This window comes from Corapipo altera, unplaced genomic scaffold, assembly GCF_003945725.1.
Source record: "Corapipo altera isolate COAL_440 unplaced genomic scaffold, ASM394572v1 249, whole genome shotgun sequence".
NCBI classification, from domain to species: domain Eukaryota; kingdom Metazoa; phylum Chordata; class Aves; order Passeriformes; family Pipridae; genus Corapipo; species Corapipo altera.
The window spans coordinates 267,067-292,221 of record NW_020884982.1 but is presented as its reverse complement, the minus strand read 5'-3'; the positions used below and the strand labels follow the sequence as shown (position 1 = coordinate 292,221).

Here is a 25,155-nt window from a genome sequence, read left to right as displayed (position 1 = left end):
TAGTAGAAGTTCATACATCCAAAGCAGAGCAGGCAGCAGGGGAGAGGGGGATTCTGCCCCTCTGCTCTGGGGACACCCCCCCTGCAGTGCTGCCTCCAGCTCTGGGGGCCCAGCACAGCAAGGACATGGAGCTGTTGGAGTGAGTCCAGAGAAGAGACACCAAGGTGATCAGGAAGATGGAGCAGCTCTGCTGTGAGGAAAGGCTGAGAGAGTTGGAATTGTTCAACCTGGAGAAGAGAAGGCTTTGGAGTGACCTAATTGTGACCTTCCAGGACCTGAAGGGAGCCCACAAGAAAGATGGGGAGAGATCATTTGCAAGGGCCTGAAGTGACAGGACAAGGGGCGATGGCTTCAAACTGACAGAGAGAAGGTTTAGATTGGATATTAGGAAGAAATTCTTCCCTGAGAGGGTGGGGAGGCCCTGGCACAGGTTGCCCAGAGAAGCTGTGACTGCCCCATTCTGGAAGTGTTGAAGGCCAGGTTGGATGGGGCTCTGAGCAACCTGGGATAGTGGAAAGTGTCCCTGCCCATGGCAGGGGGGCTTGGAACAAGAAGATCATTAAGGTCCCTTCCAACCCAAACCATTCCATGATTCTATGACTCCATATCTATTTTGCCCTTATCACTCTGGAGTCCCTCAGCATTGGTTGCTTTCCAAGTTCCACCCTCCTGCTGAGTAGTTAGATTTCTGAGTGTTTTCTCCCAGATGTTTGAGAAACTTATTTTTGCCTAACAGTATTTCCAGTTCCCTCTGTACTGTCTGTCCATCCCCACCACTGTGCAGTTGTATAATCTGCCAACATTTTGATCTTCTTACTCATTTCAACCAGCAATTACTTGCAGAAGTTTCAGCAGCTCAGGCTGTCCCTCTGTATCCATCCTGCACTGTAAGAGCCTGTAGTACTGTTTATCCCCCCACACCCCTCTTTACAGATACAGATAAAACCAATTTTAACAGCAGTCCTACTCTGACACTGTCAGACTCCCCTACAGTCTAAGTACCAGCCTTTGCACAGCAACTTTCAGTTCCCCCTATGTATCTGAATACTCAACTAGGCTGAATTTGGTTTTCACATTTCATTTCAGGGCTCTGCCACTCCTGCATCTTTGTTCATTAATTAGTTGAACAGGCTTGGACAGGCTGAGGCTTTTGAAAATTGAATTTCGATTTGGAGTTTTGAATGACTTGAAAACTCTCAGTTGGGTGAGACTTTCTTTGGGATTTGTCAAAGGAGAAATAAGCCAATAGAGAGTTTCCCATAGCTAGCCAAAGTGCAGAGGGGCTGGTTTTATGGGTAGATATTCTCACTGATTGCGGAAGGAACCCAGGAAGGACTACTAGGAGTGAACTTCTGCATGCCAAGCACCTTGACACCTATCCTCATCCCCTTCATGATCACTCTGCAGGCACCAAGGCAAAGTCCCTTGCAGTCCTGCATTTGAAGGCCTGCTGTTTAATAAGAGCATCCTTTCTTGAGCACCTTCAGGGATGGTGACTCCACCACTTTCTTGGGCACCCCCTTCCAATGCCTGACAACCCTTTATGTGAAGAAATTCTTCCTAATGTCCAACCTGAACATCCACTTGCACAGATTGAGGCCATTTCCTCTTATCCTATCACTTGTTACCTGGGAGCAGAGCCTGACCCCCACATGGCCACAGCCTCCTGTCAGGTAGCTGTAGAGAGGAATAAGATCCCTTCTGAGCCTCCTTTTCTCCAGACTAAACACCCCCAGCTCCCTCAGCTGCTCCTCATCACGCTTGTGCTCCAGACCCTTCCCTGGCTCTGTTGCCTTTTTCTGGACATGCTCCAGCCCCTCAATGTCCTTCCTGAACCGAGGGGCCCAGAACTGGACACAGGATTTGAGGTGTGGCCTCACCAGTGCCCAGTACAGGGGGACAATGCCTGCCCTGGTCCTGCTGCCACACTATTGCTGATCCAAGCCAGGTGTCAATGGCCTCTTGCCCCCCTGGGCACACCTGGGCTCATGTCCAGCCGCTGTCACCAGCACCCCCAGGTCCATTTCATCTGAGACGGACTTCTAAGATATGAATACCATGGGCTGGAGAAGTTTGCAGCACTTTCCCAGCAAATACATGCTTTCTTCAGTGAGTGAGGAAGCAGCAAAGCTGTGTTGCCATTCCAGAGGGTACTCTGGGATAACTGCAGGACACAGATGTGATGGAAGCTCAAGCTCAGCCCTCTCAGTAAGTGTTTCCATCCCTGCAGAAGCCTTGACTTCCCTGCTCTGTCCCTGGACTAGAGGCACACAGAGCAGTGTCCAGTTACGACAGAGCCCAGCGAGCAGCGAAGGTGTGTCTGTTCTTGCCGTTCCTGCGGATTGCTGGAACAGGCGAGTGCCCGGGCTGGACGCCCTTTCGGGCGGCAGCTCCCAGCAGAGGGCAGCGGTGCCCACACTAACGCACCCCCGTGACCCTTCGCGCCCCCTAAACCCTCCCAAAAAACACCCTGCGTTGCCTCTAGTCTGGCAAGCAGCCTACACGTGTAAACCTACTCTCCTTCCCTGAGCGACTGTAAGGGCGACCACCCAAGCACCGATATCTGCCAGCACTGGCCGGCCACGAACTGGGGTCATGGCTCGTGGTTGTACAGTCATAGAATGGGAGGGACCTTAAAGATCATGTCATTCCACTCCCCTGCCATCGGCAGGGACATCTTCCTCTACACCAGGTTGTTCAGAGCCCCGTCCAACCTGATGTTAGTCCTCCTGCCACTTGGATAGCCGTGGGTAAGAAAGATTCGAGATGGAGGAAAATGTGGTGGGAGTGCTTCTAAATGCCATTCCCATTCTGGGAAAATTGGTTTTCTCAGGGAAAAAAATAAGATGGTGACCCAGTGGTTAATGTACACGCAGAGGAGTCAGAAGCCAATTTTTATGTGGTTTGAACTGGTTCATTCGTATCTAATTAAAACCGAAAGGGGAGGGTGGCTCATTTTCTGCTCAGTTAATCAAAAGACTGCAGAAGCTACTTCTTTTCCTCTGGGGATATTGTTAACTGCTAGAGTCAGCCCTACGGAACAAGATTGGTTATACTGTTTTTCTTAAAAATCTCTGAATCTTAAATCCATTTGAAGTCTGATTCCAACCCTGAAACACATCTCATTCCAGACCTCAAGCCCATCTCTAATAGTTTAGCCTGTTATAGATGACTGGTCCTGTGCCTACCGGCGTATTATAGAATCACACAATGGTCTGGGTTGGAAGGGACCTTAAAGATCATTTAGTTCCAACCCCCTGTCATGAGCAGGGACACCTTCCACTAGACTGGGTTACTCATAGCCCCATCCAACCTGGCCTTCAACACTTCCAGGGATGGGGCAGCCACAGCTTCTCTGGGCAACCTGTACCAGGGCCTCACCACCCTCCTAGGGAAGAAGTTCTTCCTAATATCCAATATCCAATATCCTACTCTCTGTCAGTTTGAAAGACACTCATCAATACTTACCAATACTGGCATATTCAGGAAAATCATTGCATATCGATATTAGGATGTTCAGAAGGTGGCTAGAGAAGATCTGTAAAAAACTAATTTTAGAACTGAAATTAGCTGTGCTCTTAGTGGGGCTTTGGACTTCACACATGTCCATCAACCTAAATTATTCTGTCGCTTCCTGAATTTATGGCCCAGATCCTGCTATTCATGTGTATGCTGGACATACCATGCAGGGAGGAGGCAGTGAGAAAGAGCTTCAGCCCTTCCAGCTCTCTCTGCCCAGTCTCCTCATGCTCACAGTGTAGCCAAGTAAGCATTGAAGACCATTCCTCTGCTGAGCAGCTCTGCTAATACAACATTTAAGGAGATCCTTCAGTGATAAAGCTTAGGATCTTATAAAGACAATCCATCCTTTCTTATAAACTATAACATAGAACAATAAATGCTTAATTACCAGAAAAAATTTTTCTTCAGAAAGATTAGAAAAAAAATCTCTGGGTGCCCAACTTATCTGTTTCTTCTAATGACACCATCTGGGTTTATAAAGCATATTTTCTTTCCTTGTAAAGCTGACCTCACTTATAAGGACAATCACATGCAGAGCAGCAGAAGTGATCAGTAGACCAAAGTAAACTGATTAACTGAACTGATGAAAAATGGGCTCTAAATTCCACTATATTTTCTTAAAAGCTACTTCTCCCAGGCATATGTGAACAGCTTAGTAGAAATAGTTATAGAATCACAGGACCTCATTCTGATTTCCCATCAGAGTAATTCTGAAGTAATTCCATTAAAGTGAGCAGAGTTACACTGATGTGAGATCACAATCAGTCAGAAATGGAAAATTCCTAATTCCAGTTCATAACCCTAGGGCTAGTGTACAGTTATTCCTTGCACTAAAACCACATTTAATTCTTTCAAATATGAATAGTGGAAAATGATGCTTGGGAGGTGTTTTGGTCATTTGGTGGGATTTCTTTAATTCCTCATCCAATTTCTCCTCTTGGGAAAATCCTTGCTTTTGACTGAAAGCCAAAACCTCAGCTACATTGCCCAATAAATGAAATATGAGATAGATATGCCCCATTATGAGAGTGTAATTCTGGGTGCCTCATGTGCCCACTCTCCACCCTGTGCTGATTGTGGACCAACATCAGGCTTTAGAGAATTTATTGTAAAGACAAAGCAACAAGGCAATGCCAGACAGGTTGGGGTATCACCTCCAGGGCTCTATGGCAGAATTTCTTGTGTATTTTGTTGGGATAACACATGGCAGCATGTATCCCTCCATCAGAGACATTTCTTCTTTACAGTGAAATGTCTAAACATTCTGTAGCATGGAGACCTTCCCCAGTGAATCCACTCTTCTGTTAGATCTGCTCTGTCCAAAATACCCTTTCCTGCTGAAGGACAATTTCAATAAAAATGTTTTTATCAGGCCTCATGGTAAAGAGAGTTCAAACAAAACAGAAACTGTCTTTTTTATCTTAGTAATAGTTAAAGATGGCTATTTGTTTATTTTCAGGCCGAAGGGTTTTGCCGATGGTTTTGACACAAGAGCTTTGTGGTAGTGGAGCATCACTTCACTCTCTCCTTGCTTGCTTTGCACCAGAGATGTTTGCTAAGACCCATTTCTGGGGAGGGGCCTGAGGCATCCCATTGTCGGTGTGAGCTGCTTCCTGCATCCAAAGGGGTCTGTACCAGCTGCTTCAGAAGGAGCTACCAATCCCAGTCCCTGAGAACAGCAGTTTTACTGCAGAAATTAACCCTGACTGCTCAGGGCTAATAGACAGACAAGTACCAAGTCACCAGCATTACCTGATGCTGTTTGAAAAATACTTTACCTGACTGTCTGACTCTTCCCGTGACAGCAGAAGGATTCCAGCCCTTTCACGCATGGAGAACCCACATATCCCCAAACACCAGTTCCAGTGTTTTAGGAGAAATACACAGTCATCAAACCCAGGAGATTCTGGCACAGCCTTCTGAACAGTCACAAGGATAAAAACTCTGCCTACCTTTCAGATGAGCTTGATGCTGTTATAAAGAGTTATATTGTTATATAGACCTTGTTATTGTTACAAATAATGCAGTTGCCTCTGACACAAGGGGAGTGAAATCGTTTATCCATTCATCCCTTATCCTCTATACCCATAAACTCCAAAGCTATGAAGTCACATGATTTCTAGGAAAAAAACTCATCACCAGGAAGACTGACATGGATTGAAAAATAAAAATGTTCCCACAGAGCAAACTGCTTAGCAGTTCTTACAAATCAGGACACCTGCTTAGGTGAGAAACAATGTTTCACAAATAAGTTTTTTATGGATGAACCATTTGTCTTCCACGTTTAAAAGCTGGGGTCTAAAATCAATCTGCTTGTGAAAGTCCTTGCTGAAGCACGTGAGATAAACGCGACAGTAAATCACATAAGCCACTAAGCAGAATCTGAAACCATTTCCCTGTGAACAAAAAGCAGTAGGAAATCTCACAGGTGCCGTTCCTGCCCTTCAGCAACTTTTAATTTTTATTGATTGACACAACACCTACGCGCCACATCATCCACAAGAGGCATCGAGTCTGTTTCAGGAAAAGCAAATTATGTGGTATTGTCAACAGCTGGCAGAGGCCACCAGGAACTGCTTCAGCCTTCATTTGTTTTTCTCAGACACCTATAAAGAGCTGTCAGCACACATCAAACAGAGCAAGTATTGGGCAGCATGTGTGTTTCTATGCTGGCATAGAGCCCCTATTACAGGGAGGCACATCCTGAGGCTTGTCAGCCATAAGAAGTGAGCAAAGCGGGTACAAAGTGAGTCCTGGGGGCAGTTTTGGGCACCACAATGTAAGAAAGATCTAAAGGTCTTAAAGAGCATCCAAAGGAGGCTACAAAGATGGTGAAGGGCCTTGAGGGGAAGTCATATGAGAAGCAGCTGAGGGCACTTGGGTTTTTCAGGCTGGAGAAGAGGAGGCTGAGGGGAGACCTCATCAGGGTCTGCAGCTTCCTCATGAGGGGCAAAGGAGGGGCAGGAACTGATCTCTACTCTGTGGTGGCCAGGGACAAGACCCAAAGGAAGGGCATGAAGCTGTGTCAGGGGAGGATTAGGTAGAATATTAGGAAAAGGTTCTCCCCCCAGCGGGTGGTTGGGCACTGAACAGGCTCCCCAGGGCAGTGGTCACAGCACCAAGGCTGACAGAGCTCAAAGAGTATTTGAGCAACACTCTCGGGAACATGATGGGATTTTTGGGGCTGTCTTTGGCTGGGCAGGAGTTAGATTTGATGATCCTTGTGAGTCCCTTCCAACTCAGGATATTCTATGATTATAGGTGAGTTCAAGCACAAAATTTTCAGAGGTGGTTGTCTTCAAAAATCACTTTTGCTGTGGATAATAATGGCAACAGGACACAGAGAGGAATTTGGACTTATTCAGACCAGACACACTGCCTCAGGAGAAGCCACGTGTAGTGAAGGCTGTTGCCTCCCTGACACTAATACTTGCACTTCACCATGAATTTATGTGGCAAAAGGATTTTGCGTGACGAAATCAAGAGCTTTCCCTTGATATTATTGTCCCTGAGATAAACTGGGCTTTGAGGAGTGTGATGTTCTTTTTACCTGTGCAGATTTCCGGTTAACATTTGTGGAAGCACTGTGCATGTATAGCAGGATGACTAGGCTATCCCTCAATATGTATGAAAAATTACATATAAAAAAAGAGTTTTGTAATGTGTGTGCAAGCCATTTTGGCCAATATTAAAGCCAAAAGACAACATGAAATACTGCATGCATATTTATATGAGATACTAATGCATCATACTGCGTTAATGAAGAATAAACTGTTTCACTGAAGCAACAGAGGGAACTGGAAGTGAGTGAAATGCATTTTCCATGCTGGAATGTGATCAAGATAGTTGGTAAATGCCACTGCTGCTGAGGAAGGACCACAGACGTTTCAAAAGCCACAAGTGGTGGAGAGTTTGGTTTCTCAGTTGTGTCCAAAACTCAGCAGCTTTAGCAGAACAACCCCCTCAGTACCACATATGGGTGCTTGAGTCAGTCCTGACTCAGAGGGAAGAATGCTGCCCACTGAGTCACCAGCCCCACTTCCTCTAGCCCTGCTGGTGATCCACTCAAGCCCAAACACGTGGAGGAGACAAGAGCTGACAGGACTACAGCCCTGGAAAGGGTGGGTGGCACAGAAAGCCTTGTCAGAGCCAACAGGTAACCCACACAAGAGTGATGTTTATGAGGTCTCTGCTGTGTGATTTATGGGATGAACACCACACTCACCTCAAGGAGACACACTGTAGATGTGAACACTGTAGATGTTCACCTCCACAAACATGACCTGCATGAGGGTCATGTTGGAGATTGCTCAGTCCAAGCTCATGCCATGCAGAGGGAAGACTGAATCGCCTGAGGAATGCAGCTGTCTCTCACCCACCTCCTCTGGAAATGTCTGAGCCTCCCAGAAAAGATGAGGAAAAGCACAAACCCCATGCTGTGTTTGATCTGAACTGTGCTTAGCCTGTCTCTGTCCCCTGAAACTATACTGAAGTCATTTGGGGTGGTGAAAAGAGAGCTTGCACTAGAAATAGAAGATCTATAATTAACACATGGCCCTAAAACAAAATAGAATCTCAGTGGCCCCTCAAAGTTAGGAAACTTTGCTTGGAAATGCATTCCAAGTTTTATCAGTTTTCTCTCATCTGCAGAAACAACTTCCTAGATATGGTGTACTTGCACGCCCAACAGACTGGACCCAGATACATTCTTTCATTTTATGATTAAAAAAATCCCCCACTGACACATATCATGCACATGTAAGTAATTTGAAGCCTTGAAGTACTAACCCTTCCCAGCCCAAAGCAGGGGCAAGTTCCTGCTGTCTTCTCACAGGCCTGTTATCATTGTGCAAGCTTTCATTTTGAAACCCAAACTCATGTGAAAAAACACAAAGGTTAGTGAAAAGGAAACTCAACCTAAGCAACCCAGATGAAAATGCTGTGTGTCTGTTAACCCCATTCTTTATTTCTCATCTCAGGGAGAGACCATTTGTTCTCCCAGCAGGCCAGCTCATCCTGCCATATATGAAGTTTTCTGCAGGTATGATGTCCTGCACACTTGAACCTGTATCCTTCCATACCTCCAAGGAGGGATGTGTCCGAAATTCAACAAAGGCAAATGCAGGATCCTGCACCTGGGGAGGAATAACCCCAGGCACCAGCACAGGCTGGGGATGACCTGCTGGGAAGCAGCTCTGAGGGGAAGGACCTGGGGGTCCTGGTGGACAACAATCTGTCCCTGAGCCAGCAGTTTGTCCTGGGGCCAAGAAGGCCAATGGGATTCTGGGGGCATTGGAAAGAGCATTACTAGCAGGACGAGGGGGGTGATCCTGTCCCTCTGCTCAGGCCTGGTGAGGCTCATCTGGACTGCTGTGTCCAGTCCTGGGCTCCTCAGGACAGGAGGGACATGGAGCTCCTGGAGCAGGTCCAGCAGAGGCTGCAGAGATGATTCAGGGACTGGAGCATCTCCCTGAGGAGGAAAGGCTGAGGGAGCTGGGGCTGTTCAGCCTCCAGAGGAGACACTGAGAGGGGACCTCATCCATGTGTGTCAGTGTCTGCAGGGAGGGGGGAGAGGATGGACCAGGCTCTGCTCGGGGGTGCCCAGCAATGGCACAAGAGGCCATGGGCAGGAACTGATGCCCAGGAAGTTCCAGCTGGACATGAGGAAGAACTTCTTTGCTGTGCAGTGAGCGAGCACTGAACAGATTGCCCAGAGAGGGTGTGGAGTCTCCCTCACTGGAAATATTCCAGAGCTGTCTGGACACAATCCTGTGCCATGTGCTCTGGGATGACCCTGCTGGAGTAGGGAGGAGGGACCAGGTGACCCACTGTGGTCCCTTCCAACATTATCCATTCTGTGATTCTGGCATTCCGTGGAATGAAGATTCCCGGATCTTCACTATTTTTTCTGTACTTCTCATAGTATGCTCACAAGGAATGACCTCAGATGCTTTCATGCCCAGCCTTCCTCAGGAAAGCTGCTTCTGCTGCTGTTGCCTGGTGATCCAGATATGAGAAAGTTTGTAGGGCAAGTTTTAAGTGATGGAAGATGAAGAATAAAGTAGAGTTGAAGCTTGCAGAAGTCCAGTGTCTAAGTGCTTCCAGGAAGATTTGAAATACAGTGTCACAGCAGTAGAAGGATCATGGCAGCAGAAAGAGCAAGAGTCCAGTAGACTGACCATGGGATGGGATGGATGAAGGAGACATCAGATTTAATGGAGAATTGCTTCTTGACTTTGGCCAAAGTAATCAATATTCCTGCCTGTAGTTTTTCCACACATAAAATGGACACAATAATATTTACTTTTTGTGCTTTTGTAGTGTTATGATTAAAAATTACTTAACCTTTTAAAATCCCTATGGAATATGTGTTATCCAAAGAAACAGATAGGAAAGACTGCCAATAGGCATTAATATCTAGGGAGAAGACAAGGAAATGAAAGCAAGGGTATTAAAGGTGCCAGAAGGCATAAAAGATGAAACCAGGAAGGAACAAAGATATTAGAGACATATAACTGCTGGACAAAAAAGGGAGCGGAGGAATATGATAAGGAAAAGGTATAGGAAAGATAACTGTCCATAAAGATAAATGGAAGAAAACGAAGACTAACAAATATGAACAAAGAGAAAAAACAGTGAGGGAAGAACTGAGGAAGATGTGCTAGTTTCACTTAGTAGGACTTGTTACCGTGGAAGTACCACCAAATGGGCTGCACATGAGAAGGAGAGGGCAGAAAATAGAAAGAGCAGGAAAGCAGATTAGCAGGGGGGGAAAAAAGTGTAAACTGAGCCTAACATTTTAATGATTTTTTTAAAAATTATTTTGTCAGTAGCTGTGGTTTTCTTTGGAAAACCAATGTTTTTTGTTAAAAATAGTTTTCAACAAAAATCTTCAGTGTTGGTCAAAAAGAAGAACATAAAACCTTAGCTTGGTAACCAAAAACCTTTCTGCATTATGCTTAAAACTCCCATTTTTTCAGAGTTTTTTTATGAAAACCTGATGTTTCTGTGGGAAAATCATCACTTCCCAGACACGTCTATTTTTAGGCCTGTGTTCTCAATTAGCCTGGTACTCATTTGCAGAGGGGCTCTTTACAGCACTGCAGCAATGTGGTGTGTCAAAGGGTTACAAAGGGGCCTGCCTGGTACTAAAAAGCCACACCGGTGACTTTACAGCAGCTGCCAGCCAACCTTTCTCCTTCTCTCTCCATCTGGAAAGAGAGGCAAGAGGTGTCAGATGTTCTGGTGAGAATTTCTTGTAGCAGAGGATCATGATGTGAAAGAAAGTGAGTGGTAAAAGCACAATGTACAAGAATCACAGAATGGTTTGAGTTGGAAGGGACCTTAAAGATCACCTCATTCTAATCCCCCTGCCGTGGGGGGGGACACCTTTAAGTATCCCAGGTTGCTCAAAGCCCCATCCAACCTGGCCTTCAACACTTCCAGGAATGGGACAGCCACAGCTTCTCTGGACAACCTGTGCCAGGGCCTCCCCACCTTCCCAGGGAAGAATTTCTTCCTAATATCCAATCTAAACCAGCTCTCTGTCAGTTTGAAGCCATTGCCCCTTGTCCTGTCACTCCAGGCCCTTGGAAATAGTCTCACCTCATCTTCTTCGTAGGCTCCCTTCAGGTCCTGGAAGGCCACAATTAGGTCCCCCCAAAGCCTTCTCTTCTCCAGGCTGAACAATCCCAATTCTCTCAGCCTTTCCTCTATCCCTCTGATCATCTTGGTGTCCCTCCTCTGGATGGGCTACTTAGCAAATCCTGAATTGTGCTTTCAATATGTGATTGATCCCGGCATCAGCCACAAGTAATCCTTTTGCTTCTACTGTTACACGTCTGAATCATCAGCTAAACTCTGCACTCTGGGAGAGAACCTGTGGTGGCTCTGTCAGAACACACAACCACAGTACTAAATGCAAGTAAGTCACTCAAGCGTATCTGTTGCTTTCTGCCCACAGAAATTTGTCTTGGTGGCTCTGTTCCCACTTACAAGCTTTGTGCTTGAGGGGATGAGAAAAACTGTCAAAATGATCATGGGAAAGTTTATACATCCAGCGACTCAGCCAGCAAAGCTCTGGGCGTAACACGCTGCGAGTGCATTAGCTGCCCACGGATGGGCGTTCAGCCTTGGAGCAGGTTAGCTCTCTGGAGCCATGGATCTGCTCCAGCACCTGCCTCACATTGACAACCAGAGCAAAGCAGCAGTCTGAGGGGCAGGAGGGCATCATGCAAAAAATTTGCTGCCAGAGGACTCTGAAATATTTTGATGGACATGTGTATCTCCCTCTGCTGCGAAGTTGAATATTAAGATTTCTGATGGGTCTGGCATCTCTCTTACCTCACTCACTGCACCGAAGCTCTTCACTGGGCAGCCCCCAAGATTTCTGCCACCACTGCCAGAAAGATCACATCCCCAGTAGCAACAGTTCCTTGCTGCAATGGAAACCTAGAGACCTGCCCCTGTGGGCTTCACCGATCTGGCACAAGCAAGCTCTTGTATTTGTCATCAGCGGTGTTGCTATGGCCACGGCACACAGGTATAAACCTTGCCCAGGGGACATTGTTACAGGAGAGCAGGGTGCAGCCTCGGAACAGGTACTGCTTTACTCACATGATTTATTTTCATGACTGTCGGGGTCTCTGGAGTTTATCCATTCAGTTGCTTTTGCAGGAAATCTCCTTACAACAGAGCACTAGTGCATTTAGTAATAATATTTTACATCTATATCGGGCTCTGTGCATTCCAAGTGCAATACACATTCATTCATCTTATCTTTTTATCTCATGACAGTTGCCTGCAGTGCTGAGTTGGTTTGATCCCAGCCTCACAGACTTTTCAACAGTGGAATTGTTACCTGACTAATTATCCATCTAAGTCACGACGACGGACGACGGAGTGGTGGCTGGGCCCCACTCTCAGTTTTAACCAGCAGCTCCTGTCACTCCAGTGAGAGGGCTCTGGGATTTTCTGCTGTTGAAGACAGGGAAAAGAAAGGGTTAGGGTTAGGGTTAGGATTAGGGTTAGATCTTGGAGGCAATTTTCATTTAGTTTGTTTTCACCATGAGGGTGTTCACTAGGGGCAAAGTTGTTTCCGGAAATACAGATGCACTTGCTGTTGATTCACAGGAAATGCAATCAAGCATCTCTGTATTAATTTTACCCACAAGTAATAGGGAGATGAGGAGACTTATATCCCTTCTCCATTTGCTGGCTCCAAAATGATGCACTAATTCAGTTTGAAGTCTATAGTCATGCTTTTAGAGAATATTTATATTAAACTGGTAGGTCACTGGTTGCAAATAGTAATATTTTCCATATTAGAGGTCCTCTTGCATGCTGCAGGCAGCTCAGGTCACTAAAGTCCAATACCGATGAACTCAGACTGGAAGAGCTGCAACAAGGATTTCAATGAAGGTGTATGTGAAGTTGCTGCAAAGGATGGGGGAAAATTGTCAAAATTATCAAAAACTATGAGGTCCTAAGAGTTGGAACCATTATAAGGTGACAATTTTCAAAAAGCTGAACTGATTTAGCTCTATCAAAGGAAATTAAGACAAATGGAACAAATGATCTCACACTAAAAACACAAGAGAAGTGGCTTATTTAGCTATTTTTTAGCCTAGGGAAAAAGAATCTCAGCAGGTATATGACTTTTCTTTCTGAAAATATGTGAAAGAGAATAGCTATTTAGATTAAAGACCATGTTTGCACGTATAAGCTACGTTTAGAGAACTGTAAGCAAGAAATCAGAAGAATGTTTCAAACCATCAGAGGAAGAGGGTTTTAGAGGAGCTTCCAAGAGCAGCAGGAGGAGAAAACTTTTTACCCAATTTAAAAATAAAAAATTGGAAGAACCTACACCCTGTGTTTTCACATGGTGTCAGGGAACAGGACTCAGCTACTTCAGATGCCATTTCCAGGCCCATTTCCCATGTCCCTCCTCTTTCCCTGCCATCCCAGATATTTTTTCAGGTTAAATGTGTGTTTTGGAACTTTGGTGTTTAATATTAATGCTGACCGCTATGACAGATATAAGTGGGGAAAAATGCTCCAAGCTTAAGTTTTCAAAACTTGGTTTATTCTTAGGAATTAGAAAACACCTGGGAAGGCACTCTCACTACCCATCACCTCTCCCATCACGTTGGCTGCCTTCGGGACCCTCCCTCATAGCAGCAAAATGAAACAAATCAGCACCATAGTTACTGTTTTTCAAGTGACTTCCAAGAATTTTCTTATCAGGGTTGAAATGAAGCAAACCATGTTACATAACACTGTGTAGCCTGGATCCAGCAGCTCTTGGGGTTGCCAGGAACATCAGCTGTGTGACACAGACGGGGTTCTGGGTAAGACTGATGCACTTTTAGAAAATGTGTTAGAAGTCTTTTTTTCCTGAGAGGTTTTTTTGCAACCTGCTACCCCCAGTTTTTGCTACCTCAAGCTTCACTCGTAAACCTGGAAAATTGTTCAACAGGAATTTTATGTTCAACTAATGTTTTAAAAATTCCTTAAAACTTACCAAGCTACTTTCAACATAGAATCACAGAATGATTCGGGTGGGAAGGGACCTTGAAGATCATCCAGTATGACCCCCCATCCATGGGCAGGGACACCTTCCACTATCCCAGGTTGCTTAGAGCCCCATCCAACCTGGCCTGGAACACTTCCAGGGATGGGGCAGCCACAGCTTCTCTGGATAACCTGTGCCAGGGCCTTCCCACCCTCACAGGGAAGAATTATAATATTATAATAATATCCAATCTAAACCTACTCTTTCCGTTTGAAGCCATTCCCCCTTCTCTTGTCACTATAGTTCCTGATAAACAGTTCCTCCCAGGTTTCCCTGTAGCCCCTTCAGATACTGGAAGGTGCTCTGAGGTCTCCACACAACACATCTTCTCCAGGCTGAACATTCCCAACTTCCTCAGCCTGGCTTCATAGGGGGGGTGCTCCAGTCCCCTTATCAGCTTCATGGGCTCCTCTGGACTTGCTTCAACAGTTCCATGCCCTTCTTATATAGGTTCACCCAGCACATCACCATTATTCTGTAGTGAAAAAGTAAGTTTGCTATGGAATTTGGTATTTAAGACAGTATTGGATCTTGTGTCATCTCCTGATGAAGTCCTTGTGATCCAAGACAAACATAGTTTTATGCCACTCTTTCCAGTTCAATATCCGCTGCGGTGTATGTTGTGTCTTCTGCATCTCCTTTGTGGCTCTTTTCTACTTTCTTCCTCTAACTGAAAAACTGATCTGTAGAGAGGAACTCCAGCACTAACACTGTACTCTCAGCTCCAAAGATTTGGTTGGCTTACCTACCAAAAAAAAATTGTCTTTCTGACCTTCACTTAGTAATTTCATGATAGAGAGCATGATCAGAAGCCACATTTGTTGACTGTATTGTGTAAGACAATTTGTCAGGTACATCAAGCCCTAGTGCATTTGAGACACAAATGGACAAATTTAGGGAGCTGAAAAAAAATCATTTTATGAAACCAACAAAAGCTGCCGTGATTGACTCAGTATCTCAGTTTGTTTTTTTTCTTGAGAGGGGCGTTATCTTTTTTGCTCAAGCTATTGATTCAAGGCAAGGCTGAGTGCAATTCTCCACTAGGATCAGCTAGGATCAGCTAGAACTCTTCTAGCTTCAACATGGTGCTTGAGGAAGCTTGAAGTTTAAAACTCTAGCAGTCTCCTCTTAAAGGATGATCCACTGCCCCTAAAAACTTCCCATGTCCCACCCTTCTATCAGCATTTGAGATGACTCTTTTAACACCTGTGAAGAAGGCTGATCTCACTGGCATTTGATTTTGGCCTGAGTAGGGGCTGGTCTGTGGGACTCTCTGCCTGTGCTTTCCCAGCCTGGCAGACCAGGTCGGTGACACCTGAGCTTCCTGTGCTGGTCTGAGGGATGGCTTCTACCTGGGAGCCTTCACCACCTAGGTACTGGCAAGGTTTCCCCAGCTGGGGAGGCACTTGCTCTGGTGCCTGTGATGGAAGAGGACGAGGCTGGTACTACAGCTGGGCACCATCTGCTGCAGCCTTCCTTCAGCTGCCAACTGTGTTTGGGTGCCCGCGGGGATGTGAAACTGCTGTTTGCTCACAAGGTGTAACTGTTTGACAGCCCAGCCTTCCACGTCCTTGTTGCTCCATCTAGTACAGTTATTGCTCTCCCAGCCTTTGATAAGGAGAGGGCCTGAGATAGCTACTGTACTTTCAAGTCTGCCTCCACATCAGCGGCTACCTTTCATCTTTGTTTTATTGCCAAGGACAGAGACAGACAGGCCAGACCCACTGGCTGGCTAATAAGTAATAGGGAGCTTTGCTGAGCACCACAGTACTCCTCATCAGGTGGTATATTTTTTATACATATAGATGAATACTTTTTTTTTTTTGTATCTATAGCTTCCATAGCACGAGGAGCACCAGCCCATGGTGCATATGTACATCAGTGGAAACGCATGTCTGCAAAGGGACTCAGCTGCAACTGAGTAACTTGACAGGTAGAAAAAACTCTTTCAGCCCTTTGTTCTTTCCAGTCCTCAAATACGACAGCTTAATAATTTTCTAGACACAAAATGCCACAGAGATAAAGTAAAGTTTATAAAGGACAGCTGGTCACATCACAGAAAAATCTGGTAGTATATAAAAGCAAAGAAACTCAAAGTTCAGGAAACATTTGTTCTCCTCTGAACTTCCCTATTTCCTCTCTCCGAGCACTCACAAAGCTGGAATTTGAGCCTGAAGGTTCCTTAAACAAATATAGCTCTGTCCTGACATCACCATACAGTTCACCATCAATGCCACATTTGGTAAATTGTGAAAGTCAAAACCCAGTTGCTTTGTTCCAGCTCTTCAAATGTACAGAGGCACTGAAATTTTGCTGAAATAACCAAAAGAGGAGTTTCCTGTAATAATTAGCTTATAGCTTTGTACAGCTTATAGTGTCGTCGAACACATTCAAAGTTAGACCTGATTTATTCCCCACTAAAGTGAGAACATCTCAGCACTTTCAAAGCCCCATTTCAGCTGACAGAAGCACTGCCTTACCAGGAGGGATGGGGTCGTAGCATTTCACCTCCCATCACTTACAACTCTGTGGAGGCTCATCAGCCTCTTTGCTTGGATTTCCACCCCACTAATCCAGGTCGTATCACTAAATTTCATCTGGGAAGACAGGGTCAGGTCTTGCCTTTGTGTGTGTAACACAGTTGAAATACCCCACACGAAATGCCACCACACAAAATTCAGCATTGGCAGGGGGCAATTCTGATCTGCCACATTTTGGTCTGGGCTATTTGGGTTTTTTTGTTGCCTGGGCAGCTGTTGTGCCAGGTGCTGTGCAGAGAATACATGACCAAGAGAAGGAGCCCAAGAGGGGGAGTTTCAAGCAGTTCATAGCCTTCTCTCAATAACAGCACATTATTTACCTTGAGGACAAGGGTTGGTTTTTGTAAAGTGTATAATTACGTGTGTCAACTGTACAGAACTGTCCCTGACCTCCAGCATAATTAGTCATGTGGTTTCTTGTAAGTGCTTCTTGGGTGCTTGGATGAATCATCCAATTCTGAGGTTTGTCATCAGTAATTTTTGGTAACACATCTTAGCCAGCGGCATGATTATCCATATTTGTTTGCTTTTTACTTTACATTCCTTTACCAGAAGACCTTTGGGGAGATTGGTGGCCTTGTGCAGCTCACAGTCTGAACGTTAAGACGGGGCACACTAACCATGTTTGTTTGTGATGTCTTAGCGACCATACAAAAGCCCTGGGGCCTTCACAGATGTGTTGGAGGATGCAGTATGAACTACATGGAACTTTCATTCTCAATCAAGTGCCACAAGGTGTGGAAAAGCCCATAAATAAAGTTATGAGAACAAGGGTAAATTTAACGCCATTAACTTTCCAGAAGGATGTAGGTAGCGTAGAATCATAGAATGGCCTGGGTTGGAAGGGATCTTAAAGACTATCTCATTCCAACCCCCTGCCATGCGCAGGGACACCTTCCACTATCCCAGGTTGCTCAGAGCCCCATCCAACCTGGCCTTGGACACTTCCAGGGATGGGACAGCCACAGCTTCCCTGGACAACCTGTGCTAGGACCTCCCCACCCTCCCAGGGAAGAATTTCTTCCTAATATCCAGTCTAAACCTGCTGTTCATCAGTTTGAAGCCATTGCCCGTTGTCCTGTCACTCTAGGACCTTGGAAATAGTCTCTCTCCATCTTCCTTGTGGGTTCTCTTCAGACACTGGAAAGGCACAATTAGATCACCCCAAAGCTTCTTTTCTTCAGGCTGAACAATCCCAATTCTCTCAGCCTTTCCTCACAGCAGAGCTGCTCCATCCCTCTGATCACCATGGTGGCCTCCTCTGGACTTGCTCTAATAGGTCTGCCCCTCAGAGTTATAGAATCACAAAGTACGCTGAGTTGGAAAGGACCCACAGGTCCAGTCCAACTCCTGGCTCTGCACAGGACCACACCCAGGAATCCCACCATGTGCCTGAGAGCGTTGTCCAAATGCTTCTGGAGCTCTGTCAGCCTTGGGGCCGTGACCACTGCCCTGGGGAGCCTGTTCAGTAACCAACCACCCTCTGGGGGAAGAACCTTTTCCTGATATCCAACCTAACCCTCCCCTGACACAACTTCAGGCCATTCCCTGGGGTCCTGTCACTGATCCCCACAGAGCAGAGACCAGTGCCAGCCCCTCCTCTTCCCCTCTTGAGGAAGTTGTAAGTGCAGTGAGGTCTCCCCATTGCCTCAAAGATGTGAATGACACCATGTCTCTCAAGCAGAAACCTTGAGTTTGCTGTCTTGGAGAAGATATTTGGGATGGGGCAAGGGGGAGTGAAGGGTGCATAGTAGGAAAAAGGAAGGGACAACCAAGCTGTTCCAAGCAGGCCCTCACAAAGTCCTTGCCTGTAACAAGGCTTTTAAGCCATGCCATTGGAGGCCCGTGACTCCACAAGGGCTCACCCCCCAACAGGCTCAGGAAAGGTGTTGGAACTGAGACTGACAGATGGGAAATGGCAGGAGGGCTCCGTGTGTGGAGGTCTGAGGCTATGGAGGCCTGAGATATGGAAATACTTTGCTTAGCACGTATTCATGCTGGAAAACCTGCTACAGTATGTCTGTGGCCTCAGTGATTATGAAAGAAGGATAGATCCCACCACCTCATACATAACCAGACTCCTTCTCTCTGTAACATTCTGGTTTAGTTCAGACAGACCTCAGTATTGGCTTAACAGAGCAGATTACTTGGTGACACAGAAGAATGAAAATTTTTCCCCTGGGAAAGGAGAAGAAAACTTCGCCTGCAGAGTCAAGTTGTGAAAATCCAGGTTTTTACTCCAAACCTGTGCCTAGATTGGGTGGTCCAGACTGTCCTTGAAACAAGTCAAAGTGCAGATTGGAGAGTAAGTATCCTCATATCAAGCACTATAAGGCCAATAAAGTGCAGACAATGCTTAAAAACTGTTCTTTCTGGTGCTTTGAGAAGAGAAATGGAGAAGCTACACAGCTAATTATAGCAGGAGCTATAATTGCTCCTGCTGTGGTCCTTGTCCTTGTCCATTTAAATTGATCCATTTAAATTGGTCCGTTTAAAATGGACCAAATCAGGACAAACAGCAAGATGTCACTAGAGGTTGAAACACTGTACTTTCGGATTTGAAATTTCTATAAAAATTAAATACCTTTGTTTTGGAGAAGTTCAGATCACAAAGTAAGTACTTCAGCCACAGAGGCAGTCCCCTCCTTTAAAATCCCAATTTGAAGCAATGAAACTTGCTGTCCACTCAGTTTATTCTGAAGAGAGCCTTGGCAGGATGCAGGACTTGGCCATCCAGCCACTGGCTTTCAGCTCTGGATGCATTCTTGGTCTCTAATAATTCAGTGCTGACCGTATTATTTTACCTTTCTTTTTTCTTTTAAGTATGTGTGGGTGCATATGAGCTGTTAAAAAGCAATTTACATACCTTACCTACACTCAGCCACTAAGCAGCCACAGAACCCAACCCAATAAATCACAACAAGGGGAAAAAAAGAGGAGGCAATGGGGAGGTGCAGAGTGAGGGCAGCAGGGCGCTCACTGCCTTGGCCAGAGCTGCCAGCCACCCTCAGACTCCAGGAGGATGTGTCCACCAGCAAGGGTAGCTACCCTGTTTGAGCATGGCAAAGGGTTTCAGCCCAAAGGAAGGGGAGGTGGGAGTTTCCAGAAGTTTCTAATAAGCAGTACTCACTTATTCAAACTCTGCCCAGTTCTGCTCCAGTGTAGTCTCGCTATCTGGCCAGCTCCCATCAGTAATTTCTTCAGGACCCATGAAAATCAGGGACATAAAAGAAAACACCTTCCTGACATAGGAGCAAGATCTTTGCAGAAAAACAGATAAGAGGAAGAAAGAAATTGCTTTTTTGGAGCATGTTTGCCAACAAGTCCCCTTGTCCATTGTCCATTTCAGTGAACACATGTTGGTTCTTGGTCTCCCTTATCACGGATCCAGTGATAAAATCATAGAACGGTTTGGGTTGGAAGGGACCTTAAAGATTATTTCATCCCAACACCTCTACTATGAGTAGGGACACCTTTAAGTATCCCAGGTTGCTCAGACCCCCATCCAACCTGGCCTTCAACACTTCCAGGGATGGGGCAGCCACAACTTCTCTGGGCAACCTGTGCCAGGGCCTCACCACATTCACAGGAAAGAATTTATTCAGTATATCTAACCTAAATTTCCCCTCTTTCAGTTTAAACCCAACTGAAGGCACCACTGAAAAAAGGTGTACCAAAGGCTGGAGAAGAACTAGGGTGAGCCTGGCCACAAGTTCACGCATTTGCCACCATGTGGGGAAGCATGTCTTTCCATGGGAAAAGCCACAAAAGACTTTTTATCCAGTGTCTACCCTAGGATATAAGAAAAGGTGATTGGAAAGCTTTCCTGTTTCACCAGTGGTATCAGTGTCTAGCAAAAGAGATTGTCATCTCATACTCACCTCTTTAGTATCCTTCTTCCTGCACACCAGGACAGCGGTCTGAGTGAGACATTCCAGGTGCCATCCACCTTCCTGAAGAGTATCAGAGTGCTTCTGTGATTGGTCTGTTCCAGTCAATCTGCCAGAAAGCAAAGGGCAAGACAGTCAACACAACAAAATGCAACATTCTTGGCTTCTGTGTTAAAAAATAAAAGGCACAGAACATGTACTCATGCCTTAAAATAAATAAAAAAAAAAAACAAATATTTAAGATCTATGGAGACCCAAAAAAAAGTGTACTATATAGTGGTCTTCATGTAGATTTTGCTGATCTCATGAGTTTGATGGTGACCAAAGCCTTGAACTTTGGCCTTGATTTTAAAAACATTCTGGTGCTCAGGCTGTTTTTCAGTGATGCAACAAATCAGCTCTGGGGCTCCTGGCATTGGATCAAAAACTCCAAAAGAAATGAGGCATGAAGCTGTGACCTTATACAAAATTCACTCTGCCAATGCATTTTTGGCAAGAAAACCTGATAGTTAAGCATTCCAGGAACAGGCTTTGTGCTTGACCAGGGCAGGCCTGGGGAGCAATGACATTGGCATATCAGATACTCTGTCTCCTTTGGTAGGAAAGGCACTAGACATCCATGCCTAATTTCCATCTCTCAAGGAGGGCTATGAGCAGGGGATGCACACACCTAGTATTAATAGTGGTGGAAAGGTGGTCTTGTTGTGATGGGCAGGTAAAGATGGTCTTGTTGTGATGGGAAAGTGATTAGAGGCAGAGCCGTGGTCCCTGTGGTCTGCTGTTGCATGAATGTTTTCCAGTTAGAAAAACCAACATAAGGCAGTTTGACGCTAACCTTTTCTCACCCAGCCCATTCAACCCTTGTGCTGCAGGTCACCCCACCAATTCTGCCAGTACAAGATTGAAATGAGGTACCTGGAGAAGGGCACCTCTAACAGAAGTGATCATTTATTCATGTATTCATAGAAAACTAAACCAACTTAATTCAAAAATGCTGTTAAAATACTTACTTTTAGTTAAAAAATCTCAGACCTACAGCACCTCAATGCACAATATAGGGGAAGGTAGTTGCTGTCACATCTCATTCCTGCCCCTCTCCCCACATTGACCAGCCTCCTGTGCTCCAGCACTTCCCTCTTCCACCTCTGTGAGCCATGGTGACTAACTCAACAAAAACCACCCAGCTGGGCCCCAGAACATCCCAGCAGCTCAGAGAGCCAGAGAGATGGGCAGTCCCTGCTCAGTATCCCAGAGACCTCTGCCTTTAGCGTACAGACACCTCCTTTAGCCGAGACAGATTGAGAGTAAGCTGCTGTAAGTTCTCCCTAGCCCATCTACTCCCATTTCTCCCACTTGTGTTTAATGTAAAAAGTCTATGTAAAAAGTAATTTTGGTTCCCTAGTGGGAAGGAACTCTCTTATTTGCTGTTGCCTGATGGGTTTCCAGTCAGATAAATCACTTAGAGTGACTCACACAGCAGCCACTCGACAGCTACTTTCAGTGCAAGCTGAGCAGAGGCAGCACCTGACTGTGCAACTCCCCTTAAAAGTCACATCCCATCCTGTCCCCTGAACCTAATTTAAGAGCTTCTCTGGGCCCTGGCTCATTCCTGCCCATAGCTATGCGGTTTTGTTCTTTTCTTTGCACCAGCACTGATGCTGATCCCACACCTAACCATTCCAACTTGCTAAGCTGGAAAACTATTCCATTATTTTTTAGAAGACATTTGCAGACTTAGCAGGATGGACTAGCTTGCCTTGTGGATTACAGGAAGAGAGTGAGAAGGGGCAAAGCAGCCCTGGTTTGGATCAGCTGCGGCCACTGTGGAAGCTCAGCTACAACCTGAGCCTATGGCATGTTCAAAACAAATAATGACACTCAGGACTCACCCCCTTCATATTGAGGGGGATGTTAGTTCTGGAACTGCCCAGTGGTGATACAGATAAGCTCTCTGGCTGCTGGTAGTTTTATTAGAAACATCCATCTAACAGGATAATCCTGAACTCGAACAGCTCTCCCCAGGGTCAGAAGCCACAACTATGCTCAGCCCCTACAGAAGAACCACAGGTTTTCTCCACAACAGCTTCCTGTAAATGCCACACATTTGTCAATACAAAAATCTGCTGGATACTGGAAACAGAGAATGTGGAGACAGTATGAAATTGAACGTAATTTAAAACAAATAACACAGGGACTACCACCAAGTGTACTATTGACTTTTAAACACAACGGAGTGAAACCCACTAGACATCTCCTATTTAAAAGAAGCTGCCCCGCACTTTTGAGTTTGTTGCCCTGTTGCCACATATTTTAGTAATGTGGGAAGAGTCTTTGGCTCTATCTTGTCACAGATCACTGCAATCTTACTGAAACCCCAAATACAAACACAGAATGGGACCAAATAATATGCAAAGGGAAAATGACAAATAACTTAGGCCCAAATACACTTTAAGAGCAACCAGAGATAAGAAAATGGAAAATGAGGGACAGATACCCAATTAATAAAATATCTTCTTGAAATACCATGAGGTTTATGATAAAACTCTTTCACAGGAGCATTAGAAACAAAGCAGAAACCAGGTGGAGGCAGCAAGTGATGTTGTCAAGCAAAAGTGCAAAGAGTAAACGAAAAGTTCAAGGAGAGGATGCAAAGGTTAGTTCAAAATGCTTTTAGCTTTAACATTTCAGCCACACAATGGCCGGAAGCTTTAACTCTCTCTGTGTCTCTCTGAGTGGTGCAAAATTGCACATCTATTTGCATCGGTGCTTTGTGGGTTATTCTGACAGTTAGCTCAGTATGTGCTCGCTTTTCTAACAAGCCAGGGCAGCCAGAGGATGCGCTCCCTGGTAACATTAGAAGAGCAGAAAACCACTTCAGAAACACGTGGCAGGAATGAGTAAGCAAGCCTTCCTAGTTGTTGGGCTGTGATATACTCAGCAATTCCAGCAGAGGAAATATTTATTTTAGAAGGGTGCACAGCTTCCGTCAGGTTTTCACTCCTGCGCTAAAACCTGGTGCTGAAAGCTTTCACGATCAGATGGTTTTCTTTCTTTCTTTCTCTGAGTCACAGCAGTGACTTTTGCTGTATGTTTTACCTGCTTAAGCAAACAGCCAGTGCTATTAGGTGGTGCACTTCAGGGGCCAAGCAGGAAGTTTGTCCCAACGTGCAGTGACAGAGCAAAATGTTTGCCTCCCCTGGAAGCTGGCAACATGGATAAATAGCAGAGCAGATTGGCTGGGTCACAGGTAGGCAACCTCCCCTCCTCCAATAAAATCTGCCTTCCTAGGCTGGGTCTCTGGAATCCTAACAGTGCTGTTAGGCCAAGAGCAGAGATCCTCATGCCTGTGGTATTTGCTCAGAGGGCATGACCACTTTGGGCAAGTCTTTCATGTGAGTCAGCTTTAGCTGATCCATGGGAAAATTCTTTTGTGTTGTCAGGCAGGGTTTGCTCACAGTTTCAAAGGATAATCCGACTGAAAGGAAAATGCATCTAAATTTTAGCATATTTTGGTCAGCTCTTTGATTTAAACCTGGTGCACAGCAAAGGATGCTCAGTTTGCTTTGCAGGTCACTTCTGATTAGAAGAGCCCTCAATAAGGAACATGCACTCCCTGAAATACACCCCCTTCTCCCTGGATCCTATATCATCTCTGACCTCACCAAACACCATCTGTGCAAATACCAATGAAATAGATTCAGATGGAAAGTGTAAATTCCAATAATGATACCTGGAGAAAGTAAAGAGCTAACCCTGCAAATGTTTATTGATTTGGTTACCCTGTGTCCTGCCAGGTTCTTTAGTCACCCAGAAAGGGGCAGCAGGGTCAGAGTAAAAGTAAGGCAGAGTACCTTCCACTTCCATTTGGTGTTCCTGTGTTAGGAGTATCCAGGAGCCTCCACTGCCCCATGTCTGTGGAAGAGCTGTTCATTCAGAACTGGTCAAGGGCATTGGAAATCCTTGTGTCATTTTATTGCCTAATCCATGGCTGTGACAGTCAGGCCTCTCTCAGTTGAATCCACTGGTGACAATGAGGATGGCAAAATGCAGACCTACCTTCTTCCAATGCCTTCCAGGACCTGAAGGGAGCCCACAAGAAAGATAGGGAGAGACTATTTCCAAGGGCCTGGAGTGACAGGACAAGGCACAATGGCTTCACACGGACAGAGAGCAGGTTTAGATTGGATATTAGGAAGAAATTCTTCCCTGTGAGGGTGGGGAAGCCCTGGCACAGGTTGCCCAGAGAAGCTGTGGCTGCCCCATCCCTGAAAGTGTCCAAGACCAAGTTGGATGGGGCTCTGAGCAACCTGGTCAAGTAGAAGGTGTCTTTGTCTATGGCAAGAACGAGTTGATCTTTAAGGTCCCTTCCAACCCAAGTCATGATTCTGTGAATACACACCCTGTGCATCCTTGGGATCCAACTGCCATGTAAGCACATGATGGTCATTCTGCAATGGTGAACACATCATGGGCTTTCAGAGTCAATCTGGCTGAATTTTCCTCTAGTTCAGTTATTGCTTCCCTAAAAAAGCCACATCCCTTTTCCATGGTACCTCATCCAAAGGCAAGGTCAGGAACTAGAAGGGCTTCATATACAGGTCAGAGAGAAATCTTGATCTTCTGGGACAAA

General features: G+C 45.6%; 1 long non-coding RNA gene across 1 annotated transcript; it reads right to left on the bottom strand.

The window, feature by feature from the left end:
* Window positions 1–12,317: 12,317 nt before the first annotated feature.
* On the bottom strand, window positions 12,318–20,793 carry LOC113957999. The gene is made up of 3 exons (XR_003531367.1): window positions 20,517–20,793; window positions 19,766–19,895; window positions 12,318–12,498 (listed from the first exon to the last, which is right to left on the bottom strand). It is a non-coding gene; the product is annotated as an uncharacterized LOC113957999 (long non-coding RNA).
* Between the last annotated feature and the right edge of the window lie 4,362 nt (window positions 20,794–25,155).